This window comes from Lactuca serriola, chromosome 3, assembly GCF_051521515.1.
Source record: "Lactuca serriola cultivar US96UC23 chromosome 3, Lser_US96UC23_V15, whole genome shotgun sequence".
In the NCBI taxonomy this organism is placed as follows: domain Eukaryota; kingdom Viridiplantae; phylum Streptophyta; class Magnoliopsida; order Asterales; family Asteraceae; genus Lactuca; species Lactuca serriola.
Genome location: NC_136410.1, coordinates 245,514,471 through 245,532,818, shown reverse-complemented (window position 1 = coordinate 245,532,818; position 18,348 = coordinate 245,514,471). Strand labels below are relative to the sequence as shown.

The 18,348-nt window shown below is 33.3% G+C and overlaps 1 long non-coding RNA gene across 2 annotated transcripts; it reads left to right on the top strand.

The window, feature by feature from the left end:
- The first annotated feature begins 3,275 nt into the window (after positions 1–3,275).
- LOC145093828 (uncharacterized) lies at positions 3,276–6,290 on the top strand. Of its 2 annotated transcripts, XR_013703107.1 has the most exons (4): positions 3,276–3,707; positions 4,119–4,237; positions 4,966–5,026; positions 5,749–6,290. It is a non-coding gene; the product is annotated as an uncharacterized LOC145093828 (long non-coding RNA). The 2 variants fall into 2 exon arrangements; XR_013703106.1 differs by lacking the exon at positions 5,749–6,290 and having other exon boundaries at positions 4,966–5,171.
- The last annotated feature ends 12,058 nt before the right edge of the window (positions 6,291–18,348 follow it).

The window sequence follows — 18,348 nt, the reverse complement described above, 5'->3', positions numbered from 1 at the left end:
CTTAGGGTTCTTAACTTTTAGTGGTTCTCATTTGAACTTTTACCTATATATATATATATATATATTTATATATATATATATATATATATATAAAGTTTTCAAATATAGTACTATGCTCGATTTTATGATTTATATTTTTTATTTAATTTTTTCAATTTTTTTAAGATGTCCTCACGAGTTGTCACGTGATCCTGACTATATATATATATATATATATATATATATATATATATATATATATATATATATACTAGGTGAAAACCCGTGTAATACACGGAGCTGATTACTTAGATTAACAATAATACATAGTAAATGACTTAATATGAAAAATAAATAACAAAATTCAAATATATGTATATCAATAAAAACTAAGAACTAATATTCATATTGTTTGAATGGGTTGACCTTTTAGTGACAAACCTAATTATAAAACATTAAATTTTGGACGACTTGTTTGAAGGTACATTGCCAAATGATAGATTCCAAATTATAGCATTATACTTTGAAAGTACATTGTTATAATTTGGATAACCAAAAGTAAAAGATAACAATTACAACAATGTATTTTCAAAGTACAATACTATAATTTTTTAAATTAGTTGCTATATTAATGTAAAAGCACTAAAATAAACAAATATTGAAACCTCTCTTTGACTTTTTATGTTATTATGTGCAACATTATGTAAAAAGCTTCAACATTATGTCTATTTCTGCACTAGTTTTTGTGATCAAAATAGTGTGCTTAAATTGAGCTGAAGGATTGTCATCCTTTGTTAAGTTGGTCTAATTATCTTCCCATCTAACAAAATTTGTTGTTCCAAGTGTAAGAATTGGTTATGCACAAAATAACAACATAGTTTTCTAAATTCTAATAATTTTTTGTTAATCTTTTTTTCATGCGAAGCAATCACTTAATTATCAATAGTAAATGTTTGGCCTTCAATCATGCTACCAAGCTTCTCATTTCCTTTATAACAAATAAATAAAAGTTTAAAAAATAAAAACTTTTTATAAAAATATATGGTTAGGTTTTAGTAAATATTCATCAATTCTAGTAATCATCAATTTTAATGACAGGAGTTGAGAGGAAAAAAGAAGAATGGAAAATAGCTAAATGGTTAATATCTTAAACTCTAAATACATTAAACCAGATTTTTAGGCTTAACCCAATAAGTCAAAAAGAAACAACCACTTGAAATCTCTGGTAACAATTTTGAGCTTACATATATGTATGTGATCAGGAACAGGAAGAGATGATGATACCTTTAGACGCCTTAAAGTTGTTCTTCACTTAATTGGTGTTGAATCTAAAGAACACATTAACAATTCATAAACAATGTTTTAAAAGATTGTTGACATTGCACTTGATCTAAATAGATGTAATCACATAATATAACCATCAACCAAAAAAAGATGACAGTTTTGCCCTTTGACAGAAATGATTAAAGCGATAATTTAGAAGGAACAAAAAAGTATTTTATTATTCTTTGAAAGTGAATTGCTATAATGGATGTAATAGCATTACAAAAATCATCAAGCTTATTTGTGTGTGTGCACTTACCGTAGCTTTCTGCTTAAATACATGAAAACCAAAAAAATAATAAATGGTAATTTTAAACAGACATTTTAACCAGAAAAAAGATGTGATGAAGGATACCCATTCAATGTTTATAAATTCTTGTTGACCCCATTAGTGTTCACCAAAACATAGTTAATTCAAAATACCAGTTTCATGATCAAACTGCAGAGATTACATAGAGTTACTTTTACCCATTATATATCAGGTAAAGAAGATCATTCTTAATACTTACTATCCATTATGCGTGACATACCTTCATGATGTTATCCTATAACAACAATAACAATGTTAGTGTTGTGATTGGTAGCTGCAACCACATAATGTGCAACAAAATAAAAGAGCACATATAAGTGAAGGAACCAACCTAATAATTAGCAAAAACATAAGAACCTGATAACCAGACTGATAATCAATAAACTCCATATCTATACAACTATCAATAACCTGTCTATACAATTGTCAAAACAATAACTTATTTGTTAGATATAAAGAAAAAAAAGCTTTATAAAGCCTTAAACTCCAAAGAACTGTTAGCTTTTTTCCCATGCTTTAACTGATTAAGGATTATACATCCTAAAACCCAATTATCTTCATCACCAAAATAATTGATGCTGGAACCCAAGAAATCGATTGAACAATTTCTGAATCTGATAAGCTCATATCTCAATCATTACTATCATTTAGACCTTGGAAATGAATATATACAATTAAATAGTTTCTAAATCAGTAAAAAACGAAAATAAAAATCATGATTCGTAATAAAAATCAAAATGGAGTCGAAGATCCAGATTCATACCTCATATAAGCCCAAAGTTAAAATTAATACCCTCAAACCACTATTAACCGGATCTCAAGGAAGATAACCCAAATCTCCATGAAGATTAAAAGGTTTTGTTGATAGACAAAAGTTAACATAAGATTGTTGGCAGCGATGAATACCATCAAAAACCCTAAACTTTTGTCGAGAGAAAAGTATAGAGAGACCTTTCTGGAATGAATCTGCTGATTTCTTATAAAAAAATAAGGAGGTGGAATGAGCGGATTGATATGAAGTTTGTTGTGATCTTGTTAATCAACGATTCAAACATGAAAAAATCTCGGTGATTAATTGTGGATTTCTCGGATCGAGGAATGTTTGCTGATTTCTTTAGATACCATCTATGATAACGAAGAGTGAAAATCAGAAAGCAAATCATCGGATGAACTAATTTGCAGAAAATTAAGAACTTTGTTAATAATCAAAGAGTATAAAAGAGAAAAGGGCGATGTTTGATTAGTCATTACGATTTTGTTGATCGATGGGAGCTATGTCGCCGATAACGGAAGATGAAAAGCAGTGATGATTACCATCCAAAACCCTAAACTATTTTTGGTTTCAATCTTGCTGATCAACAATTCTAACATCAAAAAACTTGGGTGATTAACTTCTGATTTAAGGATATCTACCTTTTTAGGATTTCAAAATTTGAATCCAAAATCTAATTTAGGAAGTAATAAGAGATATGAGAGATTAGGGGAGAAGAATGGCCGATGGGGAATGAAGAAGCAGAAAGGTTATTTTCGGAATTTCACATAGAAATTTAGAGCGGGAATATTAGCTTGGGAGGGGCTCAGCAATTGCCACGTGGCAATTGGATAAAATAAGAGGAGGGGATATCATTACTATATATGAAAGCCTTTTTTTTATAAGAGCGCGTAGGGCGCGTGTGATGATCTTCTAAGAGGCGACATGTTCCTTTGAATCCATTGCGTCTCTTCCGCTAGCAAACGTCTCCATTCATCAACCGATGTATGATGGATTGCTTTTCTCGAGACGACGCCTCAAAGCCCTATTTTTTTCTCTTTCCTTGCTCACAACACCGAAGCCTCAAATCCCTAATTTTTGGCAAATGATCAGCGAAGACTCTGAAACCCATCTGTGGGCGTGTGCTTTTGTTCGATTACCAACACCACCGCTAATCTCCAATGATTCTTATTTTCTCATTTTCTAAAAAACGATACCTCATATGATTCTTCATCATCTTCGCCTTCAACGAACTTCTATGGATACCGATCAAAAAAAATCATTTATCTCCCTTTTTTTCTCGAGACACCGAAATGATGCTCCGTTCTCCAGGAAATTTCACTTGTAAGAACTAAAGGGTTTGTGAAATTAATCATCAGTACACTCACTTTTTTTTTTCATAATTCTTTCATTGCACAATCTCATTATTTTTTCTAGGTTTTTGTGGTTTATTAATCTTTACGATTTGATGATTGCAAAGGGGCAATTTTTGGACGCAATTGATTTCAATGGTTAAATTATAGAAACCTTTTATTTATCCAAACCATTTGGTACATTTTTGTAATCCATCCTTTTTCTGGAATTGAAGTTTTGATTGAATTCCATCTAATTGTTTTCTTTCTCATGCAAGTAGTACATCCATCTGGGTTTGATGATGAGAATCAGGGATACATTGGCCTATATTAGACCCTTTTACATTCTTTTATTTGTAAGTTTATTATTGTGATAGATTAATGATCTGTTTCATTTGTTCAGGTGCAATCAAAATGATAACACAGTCGACTTTCAATTTTGGAAAACCCCAGCTTTAAATTTTGTTGATTATTTGATCTACTAGAATTAAATTTCCAGATTATGCATCTTCGTTTAAGAAGGTGGGTGTTCCTTATACATTTTCTACATATGTCTTTGCATTTGCATTGTTTGTTGATTCTTTATGTTTTTGGGGTTTGAGGGACAATCAATTTTGGAGATAGGTTGTTTTTTCTGATGAATGTTCATGACTTCATTCGGATTTTCTTTTCTTATTTGCTAATATGGTCCATGTCTCTCTCTGTTTCTTGATTTTGAAAATTCATCTATTGTTTGTGTTTATTTTAGTTTTGACAGTCGGTATTGTTTTCTCATTTCCAAGTGAAACAAATTTGGATTTGGGTTTCAATTAATTATTTTTTCCAATGACGTGTATAGGTTTAATTTGATTTTTATTTTTCTTAGAATGATAAAAACTTTCAAGTGGTGGTTGCTGTAATTTCAACAAAACATAACAACTTTTTTTTTTCAAGTGATTAGATGTAGAGTATAACTAATTTTTTCTTGTGGAATCTTGGAAAGAATGGAGGAATGAGATCAAGAGATGTTGAAAAAAAAGTTTATTCAAACAAAAGGAAAAGAGTACAACCACAATAAATCAACTGACAATTAACTTATATTCTCATTAACATATATTTATTAGAATCTTTCATTTGATCTGTTAACTTTTTAATAGGTTTGCAAACACTTTTTGATGCAGTGGATTGGTTGTAAAGCATGTTATTACAGACATGCTTCATTTGTGTCGAGTCATTATTTCTTAAAGTTTTTAATTGACCATTTCCTGCAGGAGATGATTTCTCAAATTCAAATGGCAATTGGCGTTTCTTCATATCCTATCATGTACAAAGGTTGTTTTTTTTAATCTTTGATCAGAAATTTTTATTCATCTGTGACTATTCACCTGCAAGGCTATTTTTTGGAAATGTATTTGTTTGTTTTTGACTCTTGTGGTCATAGTCCTGTTATATTTTGATAGTGAAGTTGCTTTTGATTCATGATTGGAACAAATTAAGTTGTAACTTATTCGAAAAAAAAAATGAATGAAATTCACTTATTTGTATATGTATTTATTATTTTAAAACACAACCTAAAAGCTAATAACATACATTTCAATATCTAAATTCAATAAAGAACATAAAATCCTAACAAAAATTTCAAACAAGGCATATAACTTGGAAATAAACCTTCTACTGATGCCATGTTGGGCTTATTTAACTTGAATCTTATTTGAGTGATCTGGATTTTAACTTCGTATACAGATTCATCACTAACTTTTCTTATTAAATCGATGAAAAAAATATTTTTTTGACATGTAAATAATGATTTTGTAACTTACATAGGCATGGACATGGCAAAAGATGGTAGTGGAAATGACATGAACTGCAAAAGATTTTAAATGTGGACACTTATATGTTTTTGTGTTATAGAAGTTTGGTATGGTTCATGAAAAAATATTCAAAATTTTCTTGCTTCATAGGATGCTGGGAAAGTGAAAAAGCGTAAGTGAAATACTATTGATTTTTTAGAATGTATTTTTCAATTGACATGGTTTGTCTATTTGCATTTGCAGTGTTATGAATGAGATTTTTGAATAGGTTGAAAACATAAAGGAATCAGCACTAGCAAATATGTTGATTATGAGCTCACTGCCTAGCGTCATAAATAGTTTTATCCAACTTATTGAATTTCTGGTTATATGCGATATCTTTGGTTTTTGTTTGTTTCTCTTATGAGGTTTTAATATTTGCTAAATAATTAATTTTTTCTAACAATTACGCAATATGAAAAGGTTGAGGTTGTAATTAACCTACTTGCAGTGGGACAATAGTACAATAAATTACATTTATTATGCTCCTTTGATTTAGTTGTTTGTTATTCATTGTCTATTGAATGGATTAAATTTTTATTTTCCTCGCACGTTTTAATGGCAACAACTGCCATATCGAAGCTTCTACTTGAGGATCCAAAAACTATGGGGGCTAAAATTTCTGATGCCATCTTTTCAAAGAAAGACAACTGAAAATTGGAGATCTTTGAGATAAATGCAAGAAGTAGCAAATCTAGCAAATTTAATGTCATTTGTTTATGTGTCATCATTCTATTGTATTCTTTTTTCCTTTTATAGCACCGTATGTCAGTATTGGTATGTCTTGAAGATGTTCAATTTTGAAAAACAATGAAAACATCCAAATTATCTTTGTGTCGACGCCATTTTAGAGAAAAAAAATACCAGGGGATTAAGGTGAATCGACATGTTTTTTCCCACCACCGGTTCCAAAAAACGATCATTGAATCGAGGTGACCTCTCATACACCACCCTTCCCCATTCATCAACCGACTTCCGTTGTCAATAACCACAACTCCAACTTCCTCTGCAAGAAATCTCCAAACACGTCGTCTACACAAAAAAAAAACCTTAATTCCTGCCACATAAAATGCGTATTCAACTTTGTCTCCATCTATGCGTCGAACCTTCTTCTCCGGTAATATCAGGTATGGCCCACTCTTTCTCTCAATCGAACTGCTTCCCCTCCGTGCGACACCACCACTTCTTTTCCATTAGATCTTTTCTTAAGTTACCCTATCAAATAACGTTTCTTGCATCTTTTCCAAACTTCAACGCTGTCTATTTTTGGTGGTCGATTAATCAAGAAATTGAACTCGCCATATCCCTATGTTACGGTCAGGTGTATTGCATCACAATTAGGGATTTTTTTGAGTTGGGATAATGTCACTGTAGCACAATGAACTTTTGTGATTTGTCCAACTTGACCAATTATGTTTTTTTCTTGCTCATAAGGTCATCTAACTTTTACTTTACATGTCAATTTGGTCATTATCGTTAGTTTTTAACCATTCCTTCGTTAACTAGTTATCAAAATTACACGAATGGCCCTTATGGTTTAAATTTCTTTCGTAATTGGTCGTTATCAGCCATGTTTTAAATCACTCGACTAAAACTACTATAATCTTGAAACTCTAGGGACCAAAGTGTAATATTGTCATTATTCTCCCCATTAAATCTAGTTGAAACTCGAAGCATACCATTGGATTTCATAAGCACCAAACCAAATAATAGGCAAAAAAAATTTGATGTAGTAGTTTTCAGGATTGTAGTAGTTTTAGGTGGGGATTGTGGTAGTTTTAGTATCTATCTTCGAACCTTTTCTTCCTTCCATCGATCCTTGCTGCCAAACCGTCCCCACCTGAAATATCGCAGCTTGCCTTGCCCCATCAAAGAGCTCCTTATGATTCTGCCTTCGTTCTCCCTCGTGAACGGTCAAAGACCGGAAATCCTTTGCCCCTCGCTCCCTTCTATGCTATTCCCATCAACCCAATGCCCTAAAAGTCTCGCCTTGCTGCCACCACTGCTTGCAAAGTCGTGGCTCACACCTCGTAGCCGGAAGAGACGAGGAAGGCTTCGCAGCTTTCCCCTTTCCTTCTCTTTGGTCTCACCTGACCCTCCTCTTCGCACCCTACTGACGGAGAAGCAAGAGCGCAACCCCGCTGCTCCTTTCACTTCGTTGCGTAGGCTCGTAAAACCCGGAGACGATCTCCCTCGTTGCTATCAATCGACCCATGACCTACGGGATTAGCCGCCTGCGAGCCTTTCTTTCCCTCCCCTTGCAAATTGCTAACCATTGTCGAAACCCCAAATCAGATTCTCCTTCGATTTTGTTTTTGCCTCAACGACTGCTTCGTGTTCCTTCCGATCGACTTGTCACTGCTTTCGTTCATCCGTTGTATACCCGATCAAACAAAAGAAACGGGGTCCTAAAAGCCCTAATGTTACACTTTGGTCCCTAGAGTTTCAGGATTGTGGTAGTTTTAGTCGAGTGATTTAAAACATGGCTGATAACGACCAATTACGAAAGAAATTTAAACCATAGGGGCCATTCGTGTAATTTTGATAACTAGTTAACGGAGGAATGGTTAAAAACTAATGATAATGACCAAATTGACATGTAAAGTAAAAGTTAGATGACCTTATGAGCAAGAAAAAAACATAATTGGTCAAGTCGGACAAATCACAAAAGTTCATTGTGCTATAGTGACATTATCCCTTTTGAGTTCCAGCTCCATTCTATTTATCTGCCCACTCCCCGAATTGATGCTTTATAGTTTCTTCTTATGTATGTGTTAATTCGTTCCAAAAAGAATGTATGTAATATACTAATTCATTTCTTTTGACCATATCCTCTGGTTTTCTTGTTAATTGTTACGGTGATTGTGAATAGTATGGATGTTCATTTTCGCCACTAGAGGTTTAAATTCATACTTGATTTCTCCCATCTTTTGCAGACATGTTATTTCTTTTTTCCTTCCATAATTTATAGTTTTCTATTTTGTTGAAGTGGTTAAGGAACTTCACTTTTTTATATGCTTGTCTCTGTTTCCAAGAAGTGTACCAGTTGTAGAGTAACTTCAGTCGGTGGAACGATGCCTATCAAAGTTTTCAGGTAATATATGGACATTTCTGGAAATGTACATTTCAACTAGAAATTCTTAATCGGAGATGGTAATGCAAAAAAGTTCATCACAAATAATTTGGATGGAATAAGTTACTGACATACACCATGCTCTACATAAACAAGCAACATCAAGGAGGATGATGGAACAAATATATAATTTATTTTTAAGGGTCAATTACTTTTAAACAACTTACAAAATTACTCTCATATCGGTACTGCTATCTAAACCTGTTGAAGAAGTTTTTTAAGCAGCAAATACCCTTTTCACCCTACTGGTTAACAAGATAAAACAAGTAATGATACCCCAAATGTTATATATTCATAGTGTGCTCTATCTGCAATATTTACTTATATACCCATGTATATGTGAAATGGGTTATAAAATGATTGTTATGTTTTGCAGGCTACTGTATAAGTTTTATCTCTGTTACTATTACATCTTTAAAATCATGTTTTATGAGGCAGATCAACAAATTTATTTAAATAAAATTACAATAAAACTTTGAATTTTCTTATTTTTGCATTTTAGTATACTATATTATTGTCTTAAAACAATTTCATGTGTTTGCAGCCTTAGCAGATGGTTATGGTTATCACTTAATGCTGCATAAAAATTAATGGACGCTTAGGTACCAAATGCTATGACACGTAATGTTTTTTTGCTTGAGTCACCATCATTTTTTTCTAAAATCTACTAATAACATCATTTATTGGTGATCCTATCTCCTATCTTTGTAGGTTCCAAGAGGTCGAACCAACACCACCGGTTAAATAACAATCTTCTTTTTTATATTGTGTGTTATAGCAATGTATCTAGCAAGTGGCTAAAGCATCAAATAGAAAAATCAAAGATGGTATTTAATGATTAATCCCAATGTCCCTAGAGTGCTCCTTAGAAGATGCTGATTGGTTTTTCTTAGGGTCAAAAATCATATCAGGAAATGCCATGGACTTTCACTTGTGATTATAACAATTTATTTTCATTTTCTTTTTCTTATTTATGCATTGTATATTAAAAATATGCCTGTTTACAACATTGTACTTTCACTTTTTTGGTTATTAGCACAATACACTTTACACACCAATAAAAGAAATACTCAAATTCTTCTCTATGGGCCGTGCTTAGCACGGACCTCAAACTTACCTAGTGTGTGTGTATATATATATATATATATATATATATATATATATATATATATATATATATATATATGTATAATATTATAATAATTATGAATAAAAACCACACCTCTAATTGAGAGTGAGGTATCGTATATATATATTCAAGGATTACAACTGATCTCCTTAAACGAGGAGATATAGTTTACAATAATAAATCCAACAATATATGTAAACTAAATATAAACATTATCTAATCCCCTCCCCCTCCCCCTTAAGCGAATGGGTGGTGAACCAAGGCGAATCATGGATTGAAAAAACTCAAACTGTGGACATGGAAGACTCTTGGTAAATATGTCAACCACCTGAAGCTTGGTTGAAACGAACTTGGTGTGTAGGTTGCCAGAGGTTACTAGTTCATGAACGAAATGGTAATCAAGAATAATGTGTTTAGCACGTTCGTGAGAAACCGGATTTTGAGCCATAAATAATGCACTTTTATTGTCACAAAGAAGAGTAGGCCGATCAGGTGGTAGTGCTTGAAGCTCTTGAAGCAAATGAGTAATCCATACAATTTCTGCAGTTGTGTTGGCCATGGCACTATATTCAGATTCACAGCTTGAGCAAGATACGGTTGATTGTTTCTTTGCACTCCAAGAGACGACATTACCACCTAAGAAAATTGAATACCCATAATTAGAACATTGAGTTTCAATACATCTAGCCCAATCCGCATCAGAATAGCCAACAATGGAATTGGATTGGGGCCGTCTAAAGGTTAGACCAAAGGCTAGAGTACCTTCAACATAGCACAAAATCCACTTGACACACTAAACATGATCAGTGGTAGGTGCATGGAGGAATTGACTAGCTTTATTGACGGCGTAGGACAAGTTGTAGTTGTTATTAATCGAGTAGATGAAACGAGATCTGAGTTTAGAATGAATTATGAACACACGATGTAAATATGATTTGTATGGCTCTATTATGCTTTCAAAAGATATATAGAAAAATAGAGAGTACAAGTCGAAACTCTTAGAACTTCTCTAACTCTAGTACCTATCCCATATTTATAGGGACAATAAAAGCGTACAAAAAATATAAGGGACTAAACGTTAAAACTTTGAAACATACAATGTCCTTATAAACAAACTAACTTTCGACACAATGAATGACCTAGACAAACTTCGACATCTGACAACCACTTTCGACCTCAATATTCTCCCCCTTTGAGATAAGTGTCGAATCTAAGTCATCAACATCTGAGCAGCTTGATGTATCACCCTTCGAATATGCGAATACCAATTAATCACCTTTCGAATTTCAGCTTTGTCACCATCATTGTGTTGGGTTTTGGTATAATACAACATCCTATGGTGCACATACAAACCTAAATACCTTGGATCTATGTTTTCACTAATTATACATGCAAAGGTGATTCCAAGGTATTAAGCCTATAACTAGCATACAAAGATGTAAACTACATAAGATACTAGTTAGTGTAACATACCTTTTAATATGGCTGGAAGTCTTGATGTATTTGGCCTTAAGAGCTTAGCCCCAATAGTGTGGAAGCCTCAAATGAAGTTATAACAAATCAAGGACAAAGGTAGGACTTGAGAGAGAATTCCATGCACAAAAAAGACACCATGAACTCTAAGAAGATACCAGTGGCAATTTTGGGCAATGAAGTATTTATTTATATGTGGGATTTCTAGGATCATGGATATAACCCAAATCCATACCCATGGGTTTTATGATCAATGGTTCATATGACCCAACTTTTTATGTATCCATACATAAACTTGGTCCAACATGGATCATAAGCCCAACACATATAAATATAAAGAGTAATTTACATGAATGGTCCTTATGGTTTTGGGTAATTTGCGCGTTTGGTCCCTAACTTATTTTTTTAACTTAGAAGGTCCCTACTATTTGTTTTTGTTACATGCTTGGTCCCTATCTTACCTAAAAAGACTATTATGCTCTTGATTTTTTTAATTTATTTAAATAAACACGCCCCTAATCCCACCCCCTCACCTACCCCATCATTTTTCCCTCTTTAAATAATAGTCTTTTTAGGTAAGACAGGGACCAAACACGTAACAAAAATAAGCAGTAGGGACCAAACATGTAACAAAAAAAACCATAGGGACCTGTCGAGTTAAAAAAATAAGTTAGGGACCAAGCATGCAAATTACCCAAACCATAGGGACCATTCGTGTAATTTACTCTAAATATAACTAATTATCATAATTAGTCCCCATAGATTTAATTAGTCTCTTTTGACCACTAAATTAATTCCAAATTAATTCTTGATCAATACTAATTAAAATATATGATTTCATATTAATATATTATAACTTATAATATATTAATAAACCATAAATAACCTTCTCTCAAAAGTCCATCCTAACAAATTGTCCTGATGATATGCAACCCAAATGGACCATGCTACTCTCGGGTCGAATACATACCAATAATAGTTATGGGCTTAGATACCTAATCCAACAGTCTCCCACTTGGATAAGTCTAAAACTATTATTCAAGTATGACTCCAAGATCCCGACTAGCACTCGTAGCTCTTAAAAGTCGTTGTCGAACTCTGAACAAATCAATGACATGTCCATTAGATAAGGGGTCATATATTCCTCCATTCTAGATATCATATGGATTGAGACATGAATTATAATCATTCTCTCTATCCATTTGTTGTTTCCCGATTTCTGATTTATGACGATTGACTAATTGAACAAATCAAATCAGTCTAGGCTCGGTCGAGCACTTACATTTGTCATTACCAATTCATCAAGGGGCCCACATATATCGCTTTTATCCCTCCAAGGGTAAAAGGAATGGATAAACTTCAACTCATATGCTTGTTCTACTACTTTTTGAATCATACACATAGACACATTTTATAACATCGAATTACCAAATGCGTTTTCGTGCAATCAATGTATAACCAACTCATAGGCAATAAGTCATATCTCTAGGTTTGAAGAATATAAGATATTATCGTCTCATGATCACTCGTGATAAAATCCATGAAGTGATTCAAATGAGCGTGGTTGGACATCTACAAACCCTTGTCTTAATACCTACTTCCAACGTATTATCGATTGTGGATTGTTTGAATAACTTAGTCATTCAGAAAGAATAACCTAGTTATTCTGGAAGTCAAAACATGCAAAGTGAAACACAAGAATAATACTAATCCTCTATGGTCCCAAGCACCTTTGAGAGTAAATAAAACACCTTTTATTTAAACACCATATTGATTACTAATTATTCATTGTATAATGTTTCAAATAATCAACTTTATACTTGAATTAAAAAAATAGTTGTCCCATGCTCCAAGCATGTAAACTATGTTTTCTAAACACAAGTCATGCCATACAACAAGTATGCACACTATGTTTACGTATGATCTTTACTTTGTGAAATAGATCAATTGAACATGATTCCAATGATGCTCATTTCACAATCCCAAATCTTTATCGTAAATGTAAGAATACCAAATTCCAACCATTTAATGAAATCCGTTAGATTCTAAACTTATATGCATTGATCCTCTCGTAATGACTATGCACAAAGTCACAAAGACTTGTCAACAGACATTATAGAGCATTCCAATGGAGATCAATTCCATGGAAACGAAGTCTCAAATTCAAAGTACATTACTTTGAACATCATTCTTGCATTAAGCTTTCTAATCTTACACAGATTTGAAAGAACAACTTCCACCTATGGAAACCTTTCCAGATTCCCATTTTGATTATCATTTCTGAACAAGAGTTACCTTTTTTCAGAATATGTCAATATGGTCCTTCCAAAATCAACACTATACTTCCAACTATCCCTGAGCAACCAATCTTTGGTAAACCTTAGATTTTCCTCGACAATTGTTTAATCATTTTAGTCATATCCAATTCTAGACTTTTCCCGTCTTAATGCCCTAAGCATTTGGAAAATTTAGAAAGGATGAATATTGCGGCACATGCAATCGATCCTATATCCGAAACATATGGGACACGATTCATGATGTCTCACATAAAGACGTGATCATAGACCAGTCTTTTGCTACAATATTTTTTTTATTTTCCATGTTTTCAAAATTTGACTATGAAGAGGGATGTCGTAATCATAATCAAATATTGAGAACATAATATATATAGAACTTCCTTATGTTGAACCATTCCAACACAAAATTCACACACACACACACACACACACATATATATATATATATATATATATATATATATATATATATATATATCACTGACTAAAGATGATCAAAATCTCAATCTAAGCTTTTAGAATTAAAATGAAGTATAATTTCCTCTCCTTTAATTATAGCCAAACAACTTTTCCCAATTGAAACCCTTTTGTTTTCTATAATTAACACTTGACATAATAATCATGCTCCCACTAACATGATAATTATTAGCAAAACACTTATGCTCCCACTAGCTTTGACATGTATCCAGAAATTAGCTAGACTTCTAGAAATCAATACTTTATTGACTCTCTTACCAAAATTCAGATATCTGGTACAAGATGCTTTGATAAACTTTATCAAAATCATACACCTTTCCTTAGATAGTTCACATGTATGTATAAACAATTTTATAGAATTATGAAAAGGGATAACATACTCATAGTCTCAATTGTTTAGACCTTTGCCATTTCTCACAAGTCTATGTTAGTGTGTCGGTTACCCACACACACTCTACTAACAACTTTGAGAATGCAAATGTCACAATTTCTATCTACTTAAATCTACTTAGTGAAAGTGTTTCCTCACCATCATTTTCATGAATTGGAGAGAAACCTTATGACACTAAGATTTTATGGTGTATATGTTCCTTTCCATGTGAATTTTGTCAAAACCATAATCACAAGACAAGGTTAGTGACATTTACAAATTCATATGGATGGAACTTGTACAGTCTTAACTTCTTGCCACCTGGCAGCCCAAGGGATTGCCATTGCTTCCAAGTAGTTATGTAATCAATTGAGAACTCTCAGAACTCCTATGCAAAGCCAACTTTGACTGGAACGGGCAAAGAAATGTCAACATGATAGGTTATAAACCTCAAGTCGTTTGCTAGTGAAGAACTATAGGTTTTATCCTTGATTATTTCTTGAAACTTTCAAGACCTTCAAGACTTCCACTGTCCTCTTGACATATAAGACTCTCTTGTCAAGAACTATTCCTTGACAAAACAAATATTCAAGGGATAGTGCGGATTCTTATCAAGACTAACACTTCACGCAATTGGCCTAAGTTGGTCTCTGTTTTATCTAAAACATCACAACTTACCAATTGCAAATGTACATGAGTAGAAAACATCTTACTCTTACATTTGACAAGTGTCTTAAACCTTCTTAAGATTTTGTCACTCAAATTACAATCTTGGAGTATAACTCTAAGACTTTGTTTTTGGAACGAAGTATGACTCATCTTCTTGATTTAACCATTCCAACAATTCATGACTCCTCTTCTTAGCCATAAAAATGCACTAAGATGTCCTTAGAGGATCAATTGTGATATGGTATCTTAATCATTAAGATGATCATAAAACATGATACTAAAGTACTCTCCCATCTTTTCAGATTTGAGAAACTTTTATCTTTCTGCCTAATTTGATTCTTCATATTTACTAAACTTTAGTAAATCATGATGAATAGTCTCATCATTCTTTGTGGTGGGCCTGACCAGTGTACACTCAAGTGTACCCGATCCCCTAATCCTTCACTTGACTCACATATACATGTGAACAAGGACTTAGTCTTAATTTTCCAAAGCTGATAATTCTCATTCATCATACTATACAACTTGCATGATTCCAAGTTTCGGTCCAATTGAACCTTGGGTGATGAGAATCTTTCCTTATTTGGTAAATTTAAACACTACCACAAATGAAAGAATCAAATCCACTTATCAATATTGTTGTCAATGGAATCATATAAGCAACAATTTTTCACAAATGCCATTGTAAGGATATTTTAAAATAAATAAAATCAAAAAACTTTTTCTTTTATTTCAAAACTTTGCGGAAAAACTTATCCTTATAATCCATATGAAAACCTTGTTATCTATTCTTAAGCAATCTGTCACAACTCTTAAGTAACAGCTCAAAATTCTGATCACCGAACCATACGATCGAAATCCATCTTTGCAATCGGAATCATTATATACTTTCTTTAAGATTCCTCTCTTTTCTTTGATTCTTAAAACATCAACATGTGATTTAGTCACATCATGTAATAAGAATCTCGGAATAGGAACTTAATAGAGTTAGATAGTGGATTTTACCCGAAGTAGAGTCAAACCTTTTTGACTTTACCATCCTTATGATCTTTCAGGTAAATAAGTAGCTTTGCAACCAATGCCCCTTCCTTGGGCAACAGAAACATATGGACTCTTTGGGAATGGTACACGAGTCTATCTCATACTTAGCCTTTCTCTTTACCATTTGGTCAACCGAGCTGACTATGGCAGATCCCTTTCCATTGGGAAGAGAAAGCTTTTCTGGATTTCCAATGTTACCATTGTCAATGTCCATGAATGTTTGGGAAGTCGATCTTCCATTCAAATTTGCTTCACCGGTGCTCAAAATCATTGTCGACTCAGCAGCACCAAGAAAATAGGTAAGATCATTAAGGGTCATGTCATGGTCTGTCACATAGTATTCCCAAAAGAACTCACTATGTGACTTGGAAAGTGATTGAACATCCAACTTTCTCAAGACTTTGAAACCCAACTCTCCCGGCTTGTCAATATGTGACTTCATTTCCAAGATGTGATCACACATAGATCTTGCTTGCCAATAGGGCTTGAGTGACCTTGAACTTGTGGGTTAGGGAGAATAATTGGAGGAGGTGGAGGAAGTGAAATTCCAAGAGATTTGGGAAGATCATAGATGTCTAAACTAGACATCTACAATGGGAGATATTCAAATTAGTTGATTTTTAAGTCCTTAATATAACACCCAATATGAAATATTAAGGCTAGGACCCAACACAATATTTTATAACTTGGAAGAGGGATGCCGTAATCCAAGCTATAAGATATTTGAAGGTAGACAAATGACGATTCACCAATTTCCACCATGAAAACGAAATAATTTTATTAGGTTTTTCTTGGATTTGAAATTCCTAGATATTTTGAGATTCATTGAACTTTTCAATGACATGTTTCAATCTCGAGTGTGCCCTCTCAAATTTTGTGACTGGGATGCCGAGGATCACAAAACAAGGTGTGAATAACCATGCAAATTCACTTGGTACCCTTAATATTATCACCTAATCGATGTGCCGGTTACCCAAACACACTCCATCGATCTATGACAAACATTAAGTCACCATTTGTTATCCTTACTAGTCCAAGTTAGTGTGCCGGTTACCCACACACGCTACACCAACGACTTGGTAAGGTACAAAGTGTGAATTTCATGGGTTAGCACCAAATTCAAAATTTCCTAAGTAACTAAGATTGGGAATTTAATAAGTGTTTAGTTACTTAGTATTTATCATTAATACTTTTAATGAAGGGAGAATTATAGTCCTGTCAAACCCGTTCGACTAACGACCCTCCGGATGGGTTTTGGTCATAAGAACATCCTATGTGCTCATATAAACCCTAATGCTTGGATCTAGGTTTCTCCATTGTACATGCAATCTATCCAAGACTATAAACCCTAATTCTAGTATATGATAATCGACATTAACATAATAATGGGTTTAAGATATTACCTTGATTGTTATGTACTAATAACAATCACAATTCCTTCCTGTATTGACTTTAGAAAGCTTAGAGTCGTAAGTGTCACTCCTCTAATGGTTCACAAACACCAAGAGCAAGAGGATGAAGAAGAGAAGAGAAGGAGGCTCTCAAAAACATGTGGAAACCCTAGAAGGAAGCTTGTCCATGTTTTTGAGGCATAAGGGTTCTATATATAGTGAGGCTATTAGGGTTATCTAACAAGGAAACCCTAATTTGGATGCTTAAGCCCTAAGCAACCCATGGATTCCTTTCCTTAAGGCCTTGTACGATTTCCAATGGGTTTCCCCATAGAATTCGTCCATCCTTATAATATAAGGCAACCATAGCCCAATTGCAATTATCTTATTATTACAATTCCAGTCCCTTAAGTTTAATTAATCTCTTTTAGTCACAAACTTAATTCTTATTAATTCTTGACTAATATTAATTAAACAATATGATTTCTCCTTTAATATATTATTCCCATAATATATTAATAAATCACATTTAATCCTTTCTCTCCATAATTCATCCTATCAAGTTGCTTTGGTGAAGGCAACCCAAAAGGACCATGCACCATCGGGTCAAGTACATACCAAAATAGTTATGGACTTAGACACTAATCCAACAGTCTCCCACTTGGATAAGTCTAATAACTATTATGCGTATGACTTCAGATCCTGATTTGCAATCATAGCTTTTCAAAGCCGATGTCAACTCTGATCCTATCAGATAAGCGTGTCCTTTAGATAAGGGATCATATATTCCTCCATTCTAGATAACGTATAAGACATGATTTCAA